The sequence below is a fragment of the Dipodomys spectabilis genome, unplaced genomic scaffold, assembly GCF_019054845.1.
Source record: "Dipodomys spectabilis isolate Male_0828 unplaced genomic scaffold, ASM1905484v1 ptg000140l, whole genome shotgun sequence".
NCBI classification, from domain to species: Eukaryota; Metazoa; Chordata; class Mammalia; order Rodentia; family Heteromyidae; genus Dipodomys; species Dipodomys spectabilis.
Genome location: NW_024870817.1, coordinates 7,744,721 through 7,763,685, shown reverse-complemented (window position 1 = coordinate 7,763,685; position 18,965 = coordinate 7,744,721).

Sequence of the window (18,965 nt, the reverse complement as noted above, 5' to 3'; positions counted from 1 at the left end):
TCACAGTTTGGGAGGTTTCAGCCCGTGATCAGCCCATGGTTTTTCAGCGTATGGAAAGATAACGCATCATAGTGGGAATGAGTAGTAGAGGAAGCTGCTCATCTCCTGACAGCTGAGAAAGAGAAAGGGAAGGGGCTCAGGTCCTAATGTCCCCTTCAGAGGCACACCCTTCAGTGACTAGGCCCTGTCTCTTAAAAACACCTCCCACAAGTGCTTTAGAATGGCACGCAGCCTTCTGCACAAGGGATTGGCAAACACCTATCCAAACCACAACTAGTGGTTCTTTGCCTGCTTTCAAGCAGGAAGAGTCTATAGATAACCTCTAACTATTTGTAAGATTTTGCTGTTGTTGTTTCTTTAACATAGACCATATATTCTCAATGGAGTATTTTGATTATTTCTTTCTCCTTTTTTGAGGGAGTAGGATGGGGGATAGTAAATTAGTATATATTTATATTATGCTGCAATGATAGTCTATCTTAAAAATGCTACAACTATACTTTCTCCTTATGGTTTGTTCCTCCTCATAGTTTTCTTTGTCTTCACAGAGTAGCACTTACATAATGGAGACAAGCATTCAAAGATGCTCTGAGACTAACATAGTGTTGTTCTATGGTGTGTTTGTCAGTTGTAAGAAACAATTGAGAGAAGGATTGGATGTCCTGGGAAAGAATTAGAAGTAAACTTCACATGGGAACAGTTCTGGGCGAATGTGTTTCTAAGATTTATTTTATTCCACAGGTGGAAACAACTGTTAAAGAAAACTCTGAGCACAGCACAAGGGATCATTATTGAGTAATAATTACTTGTGTATGTGTATGTTCAGTTCTTGGGAGAAAGCTTATGGAGATTTTCCCAGAGGCAATTTATAAGTCTTCTGGCTAAACTTTTGATGAAATTTGGTGAAATTGAGATCCTATGATTTCAGGACTAATTATGTCCTTCAATGCACCTTTATTTAATTTTCATCCCTTTAGCTGAAACCTGACTCTGAGGAATGCAAACAGGAAAGGGTAGTAGAGAGTCTCTGTGGATTGAAGTGTCTTTGAGACACATTTGTCTGACAAACATCCCCTTCAGTGATGTCCTCTGGTCTTTTACTGAGGTGACTTTGTTGACATTATGAACAATGTTTCTGTACCAAATGACTTTCTGGGATCTTTCTTTCCTTCCTTCTTTTTCTTTCTCTCTTTCTTTCTTCTTTCTTTTTCTTTTCTTTCCTTCTTTCTTTCTCTCTTCTTTCCTTTCTTCCTTTCTTTCTTTTTGGTTGTTGTTTGGGTTTTGTTTCTGGTAAGTTAAAAAATCAGGTAAACAAAATGAACAAGGAAGAGAAAGAAAAGAAAACTTTTCTCATTGTTTTTCAATTTCATTCTAACATCTTTTGCTGTTTTTTCTCAGTTCAGTTGGATGGATGGAGGATGCCAAAAAAAAAATGTAAATAACTATGTTGAAAAGTGAATAACACATTTTTCTTGAGCAAAACAGGCTAGGCAGTGTGCCACTTAAATTCCAAAATGAGATCAATGTTGTAAAACAATGTCCCAGAATTCTTTATTAATTTAAATAGCGGAATCATTACCAAGCCCTGGCTTCAACTGAATGGAGAGAACTTGAATGTGCCTTTTAATTAAAACCACTGCCTTCAAGAATACCAAACACCTACTAAATTGTGCTAGTTAGCAAAAAGATGATAGATTACCACACTGCAGGGACCATACTGCAGCATATTGCATTTGGGAAGGCAGATGTGATAGACCTGCACTTAAAGCTACACTGCTGATAGGGAAAGACCACCTTGAGAAAAGAAAAGAAAAAGGAAGAAATGGGAGGATGTGTTTTTCACTTCAGTCTCTTGCTTCTTACAAAGGTTATTTGTTAAGTTTGTAAATTGTAAGATACATTATACCATTATTATTATTATTATTTAGCAAAAGAAGTCCATTCATCTCATCTAAATGCACTTTAAACCTGGGAGTTAGTGTGTGTCATTTCGATGAGGAATTTTATTTGGAATTAAAAGTCTTTGTTCTTCCTTGTTGTGTCTATTTTCTATACTCCTAACCCATAAACCTTCCAGATACCCTGTCTCTAACTTTTTATTTCCTCTGTATCTCCTTTTTTCTAGATGAAGTAGTGCTAATTTTGTTAGATTTCTAGAATGAATTTTGAAGTTGAACCCATGAAACATCATAGCCTTGAAAAACTTGTTCCATTTGTTCTAATTGCTTCTGCCTGAAAACAAGAGATCTAATTTTCAAATCTGTGTTCCCTCTTTTCTTCCAACTCATTAACTAATCTAATTTGAAAAGTCTTTAAGGTTGAACAGAATTCGCAGGTAACTACTTCCCTTTCCTTGGCACCTATTAAATGCTCACCCCTTTTCCTCAACTCAAAGTGATGTTTCAAGAAGCTAATGCTTGAATGCAGTGCAGTCTGGAATGTATTTTATACCATAGTTTGTTATGCAAAACAATTCCTGTGGATAATAAATAAATAAGGAACACAATTAGAAAGAAATGGGATTCCAAGACAGAATAGAAGAGGATTGTGAAATCAGGAAAAGAGGCAGAATATTCAAGGATATTCCCTTCTTTTGAAATCTGTTTGCAACAGTCAGTCACTTATTTCTGGCTTTCTTCCCTGCTACTCAGAGCAGCCAAGACCCTACCAAGATTCCCTGGAAGAGACAACTGAATTAGACTGGAAAAGAAGCAGATATGTGAACCTGACAGTTGGTTTTGACTCCCACCCACTGAGACAGTGAAGAAGTTTATTGTTTCAGTTGATACCTGCTTTTTGGTGATATACTGTTTGTTGGTGTTATTTCTAAAGCTATTCAGTTACTTTATTTTGAAAGGTGGGTGTGAGAAAAGCCCTTCTTTTTCCTTGGATCTAGTCCACATCATAGCCTACAAGCAACAGCAACTGTTATGTGTCAGTCATTTTCCGGGTCCGGCTTGTGAATGATGTCTCAGGAGGCTTGGCCAGCAACGCTGAGGTACTGGAAACCGTTTACATGAAGGGATTCTGTACTCCTTTCTAGAGGCCAGTATGTTTACTGTTGAAAACTACAGAGGGCCAGCTTATTCTTAGCTTCTAAAGGAGACAGAGCTGTAAAACATGTGACATGCCTTTGGCAATTATGGTTATAATTAGGATTCCTATCCATTATCTCTTGTTCCTTATTGTTCTGCTTTAGAATTCTTGAAAACAAGAATTTTTTTTTGTCTCAAGTCAAGTAATTTTTAAAGTCTCCTCTGAAGAGTATTCTTCTACAAATAATATTGTAGTTCATGCCATTGTTTCTAACTGTGCTCATAAAACTAAAAAATGGCCAGTGATACAATCTAAAGACTCATGACCAAACACTGCTAGTACTTATGCCCTAGCCACTTAAAACCACAGCAGAATGCTGTTGGAATACTCACTGGACAATGTGACTTACGTGAGTTAGGCCAGGATAATATTGACTCCTCACTACTTGTGACACATTCAAGCTAATTGAACTCTCCAAAGAATTCCATAACCCATTAAGCTCGTGGGGTATTACACAAGACTCAGTGTCACCCACTGGGCCCAAGTCTCCCAAGCATTCCATTACCATTTTGGACATAGTAAACTCTGTCTCTGACTTGTAGCTGTTGATTTATTTGAACACTTTCTTACTCTCCCTAGTTCTCCTCATCTCCAGGTTATTAAGAACCATATATTCATGAGAAAGTACAGTGAAGAGAATGTAGGAATTATAAAAGGCATTCCTTTTATGGTACATGAAACCCATAGTCTTGTTAATTAAATGTATTGAAGGGATATCGATGCTCAGAAATGGCTTTTGCACTTAAATGAAAGACTGGGCATGAACTATGTTTTATTTTGGAGTTTCCCACCGATCTGTCTTACAGATTGCTAGTTAAATCACTATGCAAATTGTAAACTTGTTTATAAAGTTCTTAGTGCAAACATTTTTGCATGGCAGGGGTTAGAGCCATGGCTCAAGTAATAGAGTGACAGCCAGTGAGCAAAAGTGGCAAATACTGAGTTCAAGTCCTGGGGTTGGCAGAAAAAATATGCAATATTATATATTTTTTTCAGTTGTAAAATTTGTGCATAACTTCTTTTCCTCTATTTCATTAAATTTATCGAAAGACCAAACTGTGTTGCCCAGGCCTGAGTGAAGCCAGTGATCGAGGCGTGTGGACTGAGCCCAGTAGTTCTAGGCACAGTAACAGCAAAGGTCCTGAGACCAGAACATTCCTGGCAGATTCAGTCATCTAGAAATCAGCAAGGCTAGAGTGAGAAGAGTGGTAGACAGTCATGGCGTTTTTTTTCTTTTCTCTTTTCTTTTGTCCTCATACCATGCCTTGCAGTATTTCTAAGGAAGTTAATGAAGAATAGACCATCATTGTATTTCAGATTCAATTTTTCTGTGTACAGAGAGTCTTGCGGTTATTCTGTCATGGTCAAGGACTACTGTGATGCTCTAGGGCCTGCCCCTTTTACCACTCACATTTGCTCGCTCTCTACTGGCTCATGTCTTTGTGGAAAAGGACAAACCCCATTCTGATACAATAAGCTGAGTTAGGCTTAGAAAAGGAAGCAACCTGTAGTAGAACTGAAATGTTGAGTGCGCCTAAAGACTCAGGTTTTCTTTTTTCCTCTGTAGTATGTAAGCAGCATATATCTTGTATATCACCAGTTGAGAGAGCAGAAAAAGTGAAAGAGTACAAAAACTAGATAGACTTGAACCTGTGAGGAGCCTCTCTCAAGAGGTAGCCTAACATGAACATGTGAATCTTGGCTCAAAGCTTAGTCTCAGACTCGAGAGTTCAGTGAGTCTTCATTAAAGGAAAATGAAGTTTCAGTATAGAACTTGGTCTGGAAACTTCTGTCAGTGATGAACAATATGCAACTCTTATGGACCCATCCCCCCGCCTTTGAGAAAGAGAAATTTCAAAAAGTGTAAAAAAAGAAACAAAGAAGGCAGGACACAGGTGACATGTGCCACTAGGTACTCAGGAGACTGAGATCTGGAGGATAGTGTTTCAAAGTCAGTTCTCTTGACTCAAATGCTAAAATAATTAGCAAAAAGAAGGGCTTGAGGTAAGGCTCATATACCTAGTACCATTAGAGGAAGTAAGTACAGTAAGAACAAGGCTCTGAGTTCAAACCCTTGTACCGCACCCATCACCACCAAAAATGTTGTGTTAAAAAAGAAAGAAAGAAACAGAAGAGGGGGGTCTAGACTTCTTACCCTGATATAAGATATAAGAACAAACTGATTTCTTTGTTAGGCAGGACCGATGGTGCCTTTGGTCACCTCTTGTGAAATTATCACTTTGGTAGGACTAGCGGTATCAGAGAAGTAACCAGACATGTTACAACAGATCTGAAGAGGATAATGGCAGATGTCATGAGGTACAAAAAGAATTAGCTTATAAATAATTACATCTGTGATAGTCTCTGGGTTATTTTAAGAAAGGGAGAGTTCTAACTGATACACGACCGTTGAGAGTTCTTGTTCTCTCACAGTATAGACCTAAAGCTGGCAACCATGAGCACAGTTGTAGCAAGGTAGCAGAGAGTTTATTTAATAAAGAGTTTATTTAATATTCTTCCACTGGGAAGAATGAGCAGTGAGACCCAGAAACCAGTTGTCCCATGTGGTCAGGGATTGCCTCTTTTGTGTTGTCCCTCCTTACCTTTTAATCCTCCATTTATGCAATTTGTCAGATTGTGATTGGCTTGTTTGAAACAGGCAAGACCCTTTCCTGAGTGGGGGCTTGCGAGGGGGCTGGCCTGAGTTATGGCAAGACTTCTAAGATAAAGGAAATAAAGTTTTTCTACCTAGGCAAAGTGGATTTAGGACCATGTGAACTAAATATTTGTGCCCCTCACCATGTATCTGCGATGGTATAAGGAGGTAGGGCCTGTGGAAGACAATTAGGTTAAGATGAGATCATGAGACTGGCTTCCCCAAGATAGAATTACTGCCTTTCTATGCCCTGATAAGAAAATTAAGAATCAGGTGCTGGAAGCTCATGCCTAAAATCTGAACTACTCAGAAGGCTGAGATCTGAGGATCTTTTTTTTTTAATTTTGAAAATACCGTACAGAGAGGTTACAATTACATGAGCAAGGTAATGAGTACATTTCTTATCAAGCATTGTTGCCTCCTTCTTTATTTCCCCTTCCCATCCCTTCCCATCTCTGAGCCACCTACCCCGCCCCCACCACACCAAAGTTGTAAAGTTCCTTTTTCGACATAACGTCTTGTACATCTCATTGTTGCAATGGGTCCACCTGAGGATCTTGATTGAAAGTTAGTGTGGGCAGAAAAATCCATGAGACTCTTATCTCCAACACCAAAAGGTGTTGTGGCTCAAGTGTTAGACTGCTAGCCTTGAGCAAAAAAGCTTAAGGACAGTCTCCAGGCCTGGAGTTCAAGCCCCAGGACCAGCGCCTGTGCGTGCACACACACACACACACACACACACACACACACACACACACACACACACACACACACACAAAGGAGAAGGAGAGGGAAAGGAGAAAGGAGAAAGAAGAAAGAAAGAAAGAAGGAACAAAGACCCAGTCATAGCTTATCTCTGACATGGGAGCATACAACTAGATGTTATCATTTGCAAGTCAGGGAGACCTCACCAGGAATTGAATCTTCTGGCACTTTTTTTTTTTTGACACTTCTCCATTTGTGAAATGTTGAGATTATAAATTTCTGTAGTTTGTGTCACTTAGTCTATAGTATTTTGTTATAGCAGCCAGAGCAGAGATCCAAAGGTCTAAGTAATTTATATAAACATCAATGTATTCTCAAGGAACATGAGGATTAAGTTCAGGCTTTTGCCTGTGTGAACAACTTGCATACTTCCTGTGTGGCAAAGTGTTCCTGTCAGAATATGGAACCACTTAGTAACCAACAAGTGACTGGTCACATTAGTCAGTTTTCGTTTTTGTCACTGTAACAAATATCTGAGATAAACAACTATCTCAGATAAAGAGAAAATATTTCTGTTGGTTCACAGTTTGGGAGGTCAGTCCAGGGTCAGTCAGTCTTAGTATTTTGTGCCTGTAATAGCACATCCTGGTGTGAGGACACAGCAACACAAAATCACTTTATAGTTGAGGAAGGACAAAAAGAAAAAGGAAGAGGAAAGAGCTGGAGTACTACTATCCCCTTGGAGGGTGCAACGACAATAATGATGCGAAGGCTGCTTTCTGAGCCACAGCCCTTGAAGTTTCCACCACCTCCAGTTCACAGCAAGCCTTTACCATGGGCCTTGGGTAACACCCAACATCCATACAGTAGTACAAAGCATGAACCACCTTCATTCACATGCTCATTTGCCTATTTCATTCAACCACCACCATGAAGACCTTGTAATGGATTATATCCCTGAGCTAGGAAATCAAGATTTTATTCTGGTGGAACTCACGTTTGGTAGAGAAGAGATTCATAGACCCGTCGATTTTGAAATATCTGTTATTTCCTAAAATTCAATTTTCTTCCCTAGCTGGGGTCTTTGCACAGTTATTTGTTTTAGCACGTTTTTCACAGTTTGTCTTGTCCTGTTCTGTGCCTTCAAAGCTCCTTTTCATTCATCAAAACTCAGCTCATGTGTTATGTCCTTCTTTAATCCTTCCTCAGTGTGTCTCCTCTGCTTTCCTGCATCAAGCCAACCCTTATGTCTCTAGACTGTTATGACACCTGGATTTGAATTTGTCGGGTATAAAGTTTATTATTGTGTCTGTAACTGTGTTATTCAATGAGTTGAGAAAAGGGAATAAATAAATGCAACAGTAGTCCTACCTTCTTTCAGTCAGATTCCAGAAGAACATGCTGACTTTCTTAAATTAGTTCTTCCATGTTGTTAGGTTGTATATTACCCACATTAAAATTCTCTTCTCTTGTTCAGCAACTTAGACCTGTGCCATGGCTACAAAATTCCAGGAACGATGGTAGGACACAGAGGTCAAATCTGAATGATGTATGGTGAGTTTATAGTTTAGAGGTAAAACAGCATGATAACTTTAATATAACAATATATGGGGAAATTTTAGATGAGATAAAGTACTAGAAAATGTGGATTCTTAGCCCAACATGAGAGTTTATATCATCTTGGCTCTGATAATCTTACTAAACTTAAATAAATAAAAGTCCACACAAATAAAAATTTTTAACACTGTAATTTATATTGCACCTATCATGTGCTGTATACTCATTGCCATAAATTTTACTCCCATAGCATCTATATAACAAAGTGTGAGAAATTACGAATATCGAGAAATTAGCTGAGCACCTGTGGCTCCTGCCTATAAACCTAACTACTCAGGAGGCTGAGATCTGGGGATCGCAGTTCAAAGCCAGCCTGGGCAGGAAAGTCCATGAGATTCTTATCTCTAATGAACCACTGGAAAATTGGAAGAGGTACTGTGGCTCAAGTGGTGAAGTGTTCACCTCGTACTGAATAGCTAATGGGAAGCACCCAGGCCCAGAGTTCAAGCCCCACAACTGACAAAATAGATAGGTAGGTAGATAGGTAGATAGATAGATAGATAGATAGATAGATAGATAGATAGATAGATAGATAGATAGATAGATAGATAGATAGATAGATAGATAGATAGATAGAAAGAATATTGAGAAGTTAAACTTTAGAATGTTTTGGCCATTGTCCTAGGTTACAAAGCTAGTAAGTTCAAAAGCTGAGCATGCAACTACAGGTCAGCCTGGCTGTCTATTGGCTCTCTCTTGTATCCTGTGTAGAATGCTAAAACATCAGTTATACAGTGTAGAAAGTATATTGGGCTTGGAGACAAATCCCACCTCTATTTCCTATTGTTTGTGTAACCATAGGTAAGTCAGGTAAAGTTATAAGCCTCATCTTTTTTTATCTAAAAAAGTAGGATGAAAATTTTGTGTCATAGAATAGTTGTGATCATTAAATAATTTAATATGCAATCATGTAACATAGTTTCTAGCTCTGTGAGTATAATGAGGAAAAGCATTTGTCTGCCTAGGTTTGACCACAGGCTCCTGATGTACACATTTGTATGAAACGTTTTCTTTCTCTCATATGCACATTTCAAAGACACAGTTGTTAGCCAATAGCAGCTGCTGGTAATAGTTCTGAGGATTGACAGTCATATCAGTAGCTTTTAAGCTAAACGTGTCCCAGGGGAGAATCAGCACATTTTTTTAACCCCTAAGTTCTTGAGCACAGCTGTGTGAAATAAATTGAAAAAGACTGAAAGTATTATGTAACCTTCCTTGTCTCCACTGGTGATGGAAAGTGGATTTGACAGGAGACCATCAACTCAGACAAGTCCTAGGATTCCAAAGAATTTCAATAGACAAATAAAAGTTAATAATAATTGTCAGAGCAAGGCTCAGGATCACATCACATCCCAGTGTTATCCTCTCCACATCTCACATATTTGCCAGACAAGTAACAGCACAGTCTGTGTGCCACAATGCAGTCCAGAGCCGTGACATTTGACAAGGATACAGAGAACAGTATTCCAGCTCCAAATACGATCTGCAGAATGGTAGTCTCAGCATCCCAGGGAAACTTGAAACCCCTTGGGCTTCACTGATACTGCTGAATCAGACAGTATTCAAAATATTCTCAGGTGTTTTTTTTTCCCCCTTTAGGCAAGGTGAGGAGGAGAACTAGAATTTGAACTCAAAACCTTATACTTGCTAAGCCAGCACTTGAACCATATTCCCAGCTCTTTAGTCATATTTGAGATAGAATCCTACTTTTCTTCTGGACATGACAGGACCATGATCCTCCTATTTATACTTCCCACATGTTATATGACAGGTGCATGCCACAACATCCCGTTTTAATTGGTTAAGATGGAGGTAAGGGAGTCTCATGAACTTTTTTGTCCAGGCTTAACCTGAAACTTATTACCCCCAATTTCAGCCTCCTGAGTAGATAGGATTACAGGAGGGAGCTACTATATCCAACCTCCTCAGGTGATTTTTTTTTGGGGGGGGTGGGTCATAGGGCTTGAACTCTGGGCCTGGGTGCTGTCCCTCAGCTCTTCAGTGCAATAAACCAACAGTTTTCTGGTGGTTTATTGGCAATAAGAGTTTCACGGACTTTTCTGACTGGGCTGGCTTTGAACCGTTATCCTCAGATCTCAGTCTCCTGAGTAGCTGGGAATACAGGCGTGAGCCACTGGTGCCTGTATCCCAGGTGATTCTTATACTCATTAAAGTCTGAGAAATAATCAACTGACCCCTGATGAGGAGGAATATGTCCTCAGATTTGCAGGGACATAATTGATGCTTTTTAAATTTCTTGGCTGTGTGTCCTTGTGCAAGTTGTATAATCTCCCTGAGTCTATTCTCTCACTTCTAAACTGGAGAGATAATAATTCTAAATTGACAGAGTTGTTGAAGGATAAATATATTAATACCCATAAATAATTAGATTAGAAGGGTTTTTGCTTTAGAAATCCATATCCCATAGTACAAGTAATAATAGAAAAGAATGATTAAAATCACTGAAACTCACAGGACACTAACCTTAGGTCTCGTCAGTGAGGAACCTTGAAGGAGGGGAAATTCTGGCCCAGTAGATCTGAGTTCATTGTCTCAATATTAATCAATAGGGAGAAAGTCTTCCTCATCAAAGAAATCTTCTTCTATCAGAGTTTACTCAGACCACTCAGAAACTAAAGCTTCTTCTTTTCATTAATTTGGGCAAACTAGAAGAACTTTCACACATACACAGAAATACTTTTGTTTTCAATACTCAATGTTTAAATCAATCAGTGCTTCAGAGTCCATTTGCACCAAGGGAATACCAGGAAAGGAGAAAGGGGGGAAATATCTGTAGGTGTCTCTGTTCTTTGGTGTCAACAGGTTTAAAACTTCCCCTTTACCAAACCTAAAAACCTGTAATGATTGCCTTGCCGAGTAGATTTTGTCAAAGCATTGACAGTGAGGGTGAAGCAGCTCATTCACTTAATAACATATTGGTTCAAGACATCATATGCCATACCCAAAGAAAATAAATATGTAACCTCACATGGGCTCCATGTGAGCCCTTCTCTTTTCATATCCCTTAAAAAAGAGCTTTCAGGTCTTGATGGGATGGAGAAAGCAGTGGAATGGAGGGAAAAGGAGGGAGAAATCATCAGGCTGTTGAAGAATATAGAACATCTGTATGGTATGGTTTGGTAGGAACCAAAGACTAGACATACACACACACACACACACACACACACACACACACACACACACACACACTCACACACACACTCAGTGGTATAGCAAAGCAGATTGAAGCAAGGTAAGAAAGCACAGGAAAGAAAAAGAGAAACTGCTAGCATCATTTGAAAGGGACCTCAAGTTTTCCTTCTGCTGTAGCCAGTCTGTCCAGACAGAGGCAGCATAACCTCCAGAGAGCAGGGTCAGTAAAGTCGTGTGCATGTTTTAGTGTCTTTCCTTTCTTTTGGGTGTAACAAAATTGAGAGTATGGTGGAAGTATGTGAAGGAAACCCAGTAGCTGATTTGAGGATTTAAGATAAACTTTGGATAAACCTAGAGTAAATTGGTGTACATTCCCCACTTGCCAGAAATAGCAGAGATGTGATTTATTATAACCTATTTATATGTAGCCAATTTCTAAAATGAGTAAGTCTTCTTCATCTTTGTATAAATCTGATAATGATCTTTGTTAACCTGAATGACACACTTTCTGTTTACTCTTTGTTATGTTTGTGTTTAACATTGTTGCCAACATTAGTCACTTTGTAAAAACATACATTACTTCCATATAATTTCCTCTCTATCTCTCTGAATCTCTAAACATTATATATATATATATATATATATATACATAATTATTTTTCTCCCTCTTTTGGCTGAGTAAAATTTTAACAGTGAAAATAGAAAAAAACGTAAGAACACAGCAATTAAACTTTTCTGAGTAGTTTGTTTTTTTATTAGATCACAACTCTAGTTTTTAAATCAAGTACTTTTATTCTTAGTGGAGTGTGTTTATGTTTTCAAAAAGAAACTTATCTGTTAAAGCAACAATAACACAGATTCCAAGACTTTGAAAAGTTGTCATTGTGAGATGATTGGATCACATATGTTATAATTGGTTTTCTATTTTTGAAGAGTATCACAAAATATGTAAGGGTATATTACATGTTATGGACTTTCCAATGTTCAAACCATTTGTTAATTCTATTTGAGAAAATACTTATGATTTGAACATGAAAATGATTGAGGCAGTTTCTTTGAAAATATTTCAATAAGAGGATACTCAATAGTATTTAAAATGAGAGTACAGACATAGTAGAATACCCTTAGAAAAATATGTCAGACAAAAGGTAGTTTGTATACATATTTTCAGAGTAGTGCTACTAAAAACTGCAAATAATGAACATTCCTCTGAAGAGCAAATAAAGTAGCTGCTGACATACTTTCAAGACAATTTTGGGAAACATGGAAGCACATGAGAAGATTTACATGAAATAGTAAATGGCTACAATAGAACATAAAGTTACCATGGGCACAAATCAGAGCCATGTACATGCATGTAAACATGCCATGAAAAGTGAAACTATTTAATATTGAGAAAACATTTTTCTCCTCCAAATCTACTTTTATAAAACATGGTGAGAATCTCCGGTCTAAAGTATGTTTAACTTGGGCTTCCGCTTAGCAAGGGAGCATGAGGTAGCTGCATGGAATGGAATTTAAACCTTCTGTTTATTACCATTAACCCCTGAGGGAAGATTATGATCTGCGAAACCAACTCTGTCTACCACCTAAACAAGAAATTTTGTCTGCTTATTGTTCTATTATTTTTATTGATATAAAACTGAACAAATAGTGATAATAGGAAGATATTTTTACTACTATTTTGGGGGAAAGTTACATGATTTTGTAATATATCATCAAACGAAATTTCTATGACTAATGAATACCAAGACAGCATAGACATATTTGGATATTGACCAACATGGAATCCTGAAACTGTCATGGTTAGAACATTTTCCTGTGAGTTTGTTTTCAATCTTCTGCTTTAATTTAAACATTTCCCTTAAAATACATAGACTGTAACTGAAAAGACTTAATATAGAAAAAGATTTCCTTTTTCACTCCAGTCCCTACTTCCTCAACAATTTTTGCAGCATATTCTAGCAAGTATGTCTTTACACAATGCCTCATCTTTAGTAGGAATTTATCCTTTCTGTATTACTTTGAAAATTGTTTTTCAGTCAATCTTAGATCTTTATGTATGTATACATAAAATTCTGCCTTCTTTTACTAACATAATACTAAGAGAAATATATGCAGAGTTTAGATATGACTTATATGCAATTATATATATTCTTTTGGGGGGGGTCGGTTGTGGGGCCTGAACTCTGGGCCTAGGCGCTGTCCCTCAGCTCTTCAGCTCAAGGCTAGCACTCTACCAATTGAGACACAGTGCCACTTCCGGCTTTTTTCTTTTTGCTTATGTGGTGCTGAGGAATCAAACCCAGGGCCTCATGCATGCAAGGCAAGAGCTCTACCACTGAACCACTTTCCTAGCCCAGCAAGTATATATATTATACTAAAGATAAAAAGACATTGTAGCAATATATTTAACCTAGTACAATCAAAGTGCAATTTCAGCATGTAGTCAATATAAAAATTGTTAAGTATTTTTTTGTCTTCAAATTCCACTGTGTTCTAAATCAACTAGATATGCACATGAAAACACAATTCAGAAATGTATCATCAAAGTAATTATATCCATTTTGGAGAACCAAAATGATTTGGTTCTCCAAAATGGATATAATTATTCTTATCAACAATAAAATAAAGAATATCATTTTGCCCACGCCTCTAAGAACTTGTACGGATATATCTACAAAATGGATTTTGGCATACAAATGAAAATTTGGGTGTTAAAGAGAAAAACTCTATTAAATTTAATAGTATTGAGTCCAAAACTATTATAAATATAAACTCATAGCATCAATTTCTCAGACTTACTGTTATTATTTTTGGCCAACCTGATGAGTGTAATTTTTATTGTTTGATAAGTCATATGGTTGAAAAATGAAATTTATTTTTCTAGAAATTACTGGTTGACTCTTTGCAGATGACATGATCTTGCATTTAAAGAATCCCATAGACTCCGCTCCCAAATTACTCAAGCTGATTCAAAACTTTGGCAAAGTAGCAGGGTATAAAATTAACCCCCCAAAATCAATGGCTTTTCTGTATGCCAACAATGAGAAAAGTGTGGCTGAAATTAGGAAAGCAACTCCATTTGTAATAGCCCCACAAAAAATAAAATACCGAGGAATTAACTTAACCAAAGAAGTGAAGAACCTCTATGATGAAAACTTTAAAATCTTGAAAAAGGAAATCAAAACAGAACTTAGAAAATGGCAAAACCTCCCATGCTCCTGGATTGGAAAGATTAACATCGTGAAAATGGCAATACTTCCCAAGGCTATCTACAAATTCAATGCGATACCTATCAAAATTCCAACCTCATTCTTCAAGGAAATAGAAGAGGCAATCCAAAAATTTATATGGAACAATAAAAGACCCCGAATAGCAAAAACACTCCTCAACGGAAAGAACACTGCTGGAGGAATATCAATACCAAATTTCAAACTCTACTATAAAGCCATAGTAATCAAAACAGCTTGGTATTGGCATAAGAACAGACCTCAGGACCAATGGAATAGAATTGAAAACCTAGAAATGAACCTACAGACCTATAGCCATTTAATCTTTGATAAGGGAGCTAAAACATTAGAATGGAAGAAAGACAGCCTCTTCAGTAAATGGTGCTGGCAAAATTGGTTAACTACTTGTAGAAAACTAAAGCTAGATCCTTATATATCACCCTGCACCAGAATCAACTCCAAATGGATCAAAGATATCGAAGTCAAAGCAGACACTCTGAAAACATTACAGGATGGAATAGGAGAAACCCTAGGTCTCCTTGGCTCAGGCCGAAATTTTCTGAATAGAGACCCGGAAACACAACAAATCAAAGAAAGGTTGGACAAATGGGATTGCATAAAGTTGCAGAGCTTCTGCATGGCAAAGGACATAGCTAGCAAGATCAATAGAAAGCCCACAGATTGGGAGAAGATCTTCACTAGCCATACAACAGACAAGGGTCTCATATCTAAAATATACTTGGAACTCAAAAAACTAAATCCCCCAACAACAAATCCTCAAAGAAACAACTGCCCAATAAATAAGTGGGCTAAAGACTTAAAGAGAAACTTCTCTGAAGAAGAAAGAAGGATGGCCAATAGACACATGAAGAAATGCTCAACCTCCCTAGCCATAAAAGAAATGCAAATCAAAACAACATTGAGATACTACCTCACTCCAGTTAGAATGGCAAAAATCAAGAACTCTAACAACAACAGATGCTGGAGGGGATGTGGACAGAAGGGAACCTTACTTCATTGTTGGTGGGAATGTAAACTTGTTCAACCACTTTGGAAAGCAGTATGGAGGTTCCTCAAAAGACTTCACATAGAGCTCCCCTATGATCCAGCAATCCCACTTTTGGGCATTTACCCAAATGTTGACAAACAAGACCACACTAAAGCTACCAGCACAACTATGTTTACTGCAGCATTATTTACCATAGCTAAGATATGGAACCAACCCAGATGCCCCTCAGTAGATGAATGGATCAAGAAAATGTGGTATATATACACAATGGAATTCTATGCCTCCATCAGAAAGAATGACATTGCCCCATTTGTTAGGAAATGGAAAGGCTTGGAAAAAATTATATTAAGTGAAGTAAGCCAGGCCCAAAGAAACATAGGTCCCATGGTTTCCCTTATTTGCAATATCTAGTATTTGTATGTGTCAAGTGGAAAAGGTCAGATAATGTGATGTTAAGAAAATGAACCCTTAGATATGTATTTTAATGTTTTTTTTCTTTCATGCATTTGTTTCTAATGCATTTATAAGATTATCTCTTTGTTTCTTTGTATGTCCATCCCCCACAGTATAACCCCTGCTTTCACTATATTTGATGTCAGTATAACTTGTGGAGGAGATGGGGAAAAACAAGTCGTTTAAGGATACAGGTGGACCTGTTGCAACAATGAGAAGTACAAGTTGTCATGTTGAAAACGAGCTTTACAACGTTGGTGCAGTGGGGGGGAGGGGAGATTCGGTGGGAGGGTGGGGGGGGAGTCTGGGAAGGGATGTGAAGGGTAAACAAAGGAGGAGGCTGCAATGCTTGATAAGAAATGTATGCATTATCCTGCCCATGTAAGTGTAACCCCTCTGTACAGTATGTTCACAAAAAAATAAAATTAAATTAAAAAAATAAATGAAAACATATTCATACTATGAAAAAAAAATACAGGATCTGCTGCCCACTTGTAAGAAAATGGAAAGATTTGGAAAAAGTCATATAAGTGAAGCAAGCCAATCCCCTCCCAAAATATAGGTCACATCATTTTCTTTATGTGCAATAATTAGTATATGTCTAAGATTATCCTATCAGAAAAGCATAAAAGCTCAAAAGCTATGTACATATGACCATATAAGATGGTGCTAAGCGAAATGAACCCCAAGATAAGGACACAGCAGGTTTTTCTTTGTTGTTGTTGTTTTTAATGTACTATGCAATTTTTTTCTTTCATATGTTCTTCCTCCTATGGTATATTCCCTGTTGTATTCACTGTACTTGATTTTGGTACTCTGCATCATATATATATATATATATATATATATATATATGTATATATATATATATATATAATTTGAGGAAGGGAAGGGGAATAATAAAATGCTGAAACAAGGACAATCACAATATACTATGTTGGAAATGAACTTTACAACTTCGGGGGTGGGGAGTGGGGGAGGGAAGGGAGGGAAGGGATAGTAGGAGAACAAAACAAAGAGGAGTAACATTGCCTGATAATAAATGTATTCATTAACTTACTCGTGTAACTGTAACCCTTCTGTACAACATCTTTACAATAAAATAAAATTTAAAAAATATTTAGGATATAAAAAAAAGAAATTACTGGTTGAGGTTGAATTCTTCTCATAACAACAACAACAACAACAACAGCAAACCCATCTTCACTTTCTTTGTTAACCTTTTATTCTGTGTGCCCAGATTCTGAATTCTGCCCACCTCATGCATAATGGAGCTGCTGACAATATACATCTGAGAATTGGCCCGAAAGCCTAGTGCAAGGAAGGAGGGCAGTTCTGAAACCTTTGGTTCAATATGCAGATGTTGACATTGTTTGTCACACACCATCATTCTCTGAAGTTCCCCATTTGTATAGGATTTAACCAGAAACATACAAGTAACTATCTTTTCTATGCCTCAAGTATATAAGAAACATTGTTGTTATTAAAAAAGAGAAGCGCATGTGCATACAATCATATAAAATGATGTTTATCAAAATGAACTCCAAGAAATGGAATTGAGAATTTTTTGTTATTTTACTTTTCTGTGGGTTCTCCACACCCCTATCACTGTTTTTGACTTCTGTAGTTCTTGTTTCGTATGTAAGTTTATCTGATTTGGGATGGTAAAGGGGAGTACAGAAGTGGTGGGACAAATGGTGAACTAATTTAGCAGTGGTACAAACTAGACACTGTTGAAAATGAACTATACAACTTGTAGGGGAAGGTGTCAGGAGGGAAAAACTGGGAGAAAACAAGGGAAGAGGTGACACTGTTCAAAAAGAAATGCACTCATTACCTAACTTATATAACTATAACCCCCCTGTACATCACCTTTACCATAATTTTAAAAAAAGGTAGAGGCTACTAGTGCCCATAGAAATTATATATAAAATATGAAGGATTTCAGGCACCAATAGTATGGAAATTCCTTGCAAAATGAAAAAGAAAATGAGGTTGTTTTAGAAATTTACTTCTCTGTACATTACCTTGACAATAAAATTTTTACTGATTTGTATCATCTTATGTGGTCATATGTACATAGCTATTGAGCTATTCTGCTCATCTGCTAACATTATCCTAGATGTATACTAATTATTACAAATAAGGGAAACCATGGGACCTATGTTTCTTTGGGTCTGGCTTACTTCACTTAATATGATTTTTTTTCCAAGTCCTTCTATTTCCTTACAAATGGGGCGGTGTCATTCTTTCTGATGGAAACATAGAATTCATATTATATATATACATATATATATATCACATTTTCTTGATCCATTCATCTACTGAGGGGCATCTGGGTTGGTTCCATATCTTAGTTATGGTAAATAATTTTGCTGGTAGCTTTAGTGTGGCCTTATTTGTGGTCATTTGGGTAAATGCCTAGAAGTGGGATTGCTGGGAGCTCTATGAGGAACCTCTATACTGCTTTTGGGAGTGGTTGAACAAGTTTACACTCCCACCCAACAGTGTAATAGTGTTCCCTTTAGGCCACATCTCCTCCAGCATCTGTTGTTATTAGATTTCTTGATTATAGCCATTCTAACTGGGTAAGGTAGAATCTCAATATTGTTTTGATTTTCTTTTCTTTTATGGCCAGAGATGTTGAGCATTTCTTAATGTGTCTATTCTTTAAGTCTCTCTTTCAGTCTTTAGCCCACTTATTAATCGGGTGGTAAGACAAGAGGTTTTTCTTTATTGTTGTTCTGTACGTGACTTCTGTTTTCTTTTATGTTTTTCTTCCTATGCTTTATCCCCTATTGTCACTGTATTTATTTTTGATACCCTGGGTACTGTATATAAGTTTATCTGAACTAGGGAAGGGATGGGGAACAACAAAATGGTGAGACAGGACAAAGTGAGAACCTATGCAACAGCGATACAGAAAATGATTTGTACAACTTCGGGGGTGTTAGGGGGAGGGAAAGAGGGAGAAAAATGAGGGGGGAGTAATAAGTTAGACAAGAAATGTATTCACTATCTTACCTATGTAACTGTAACCCCT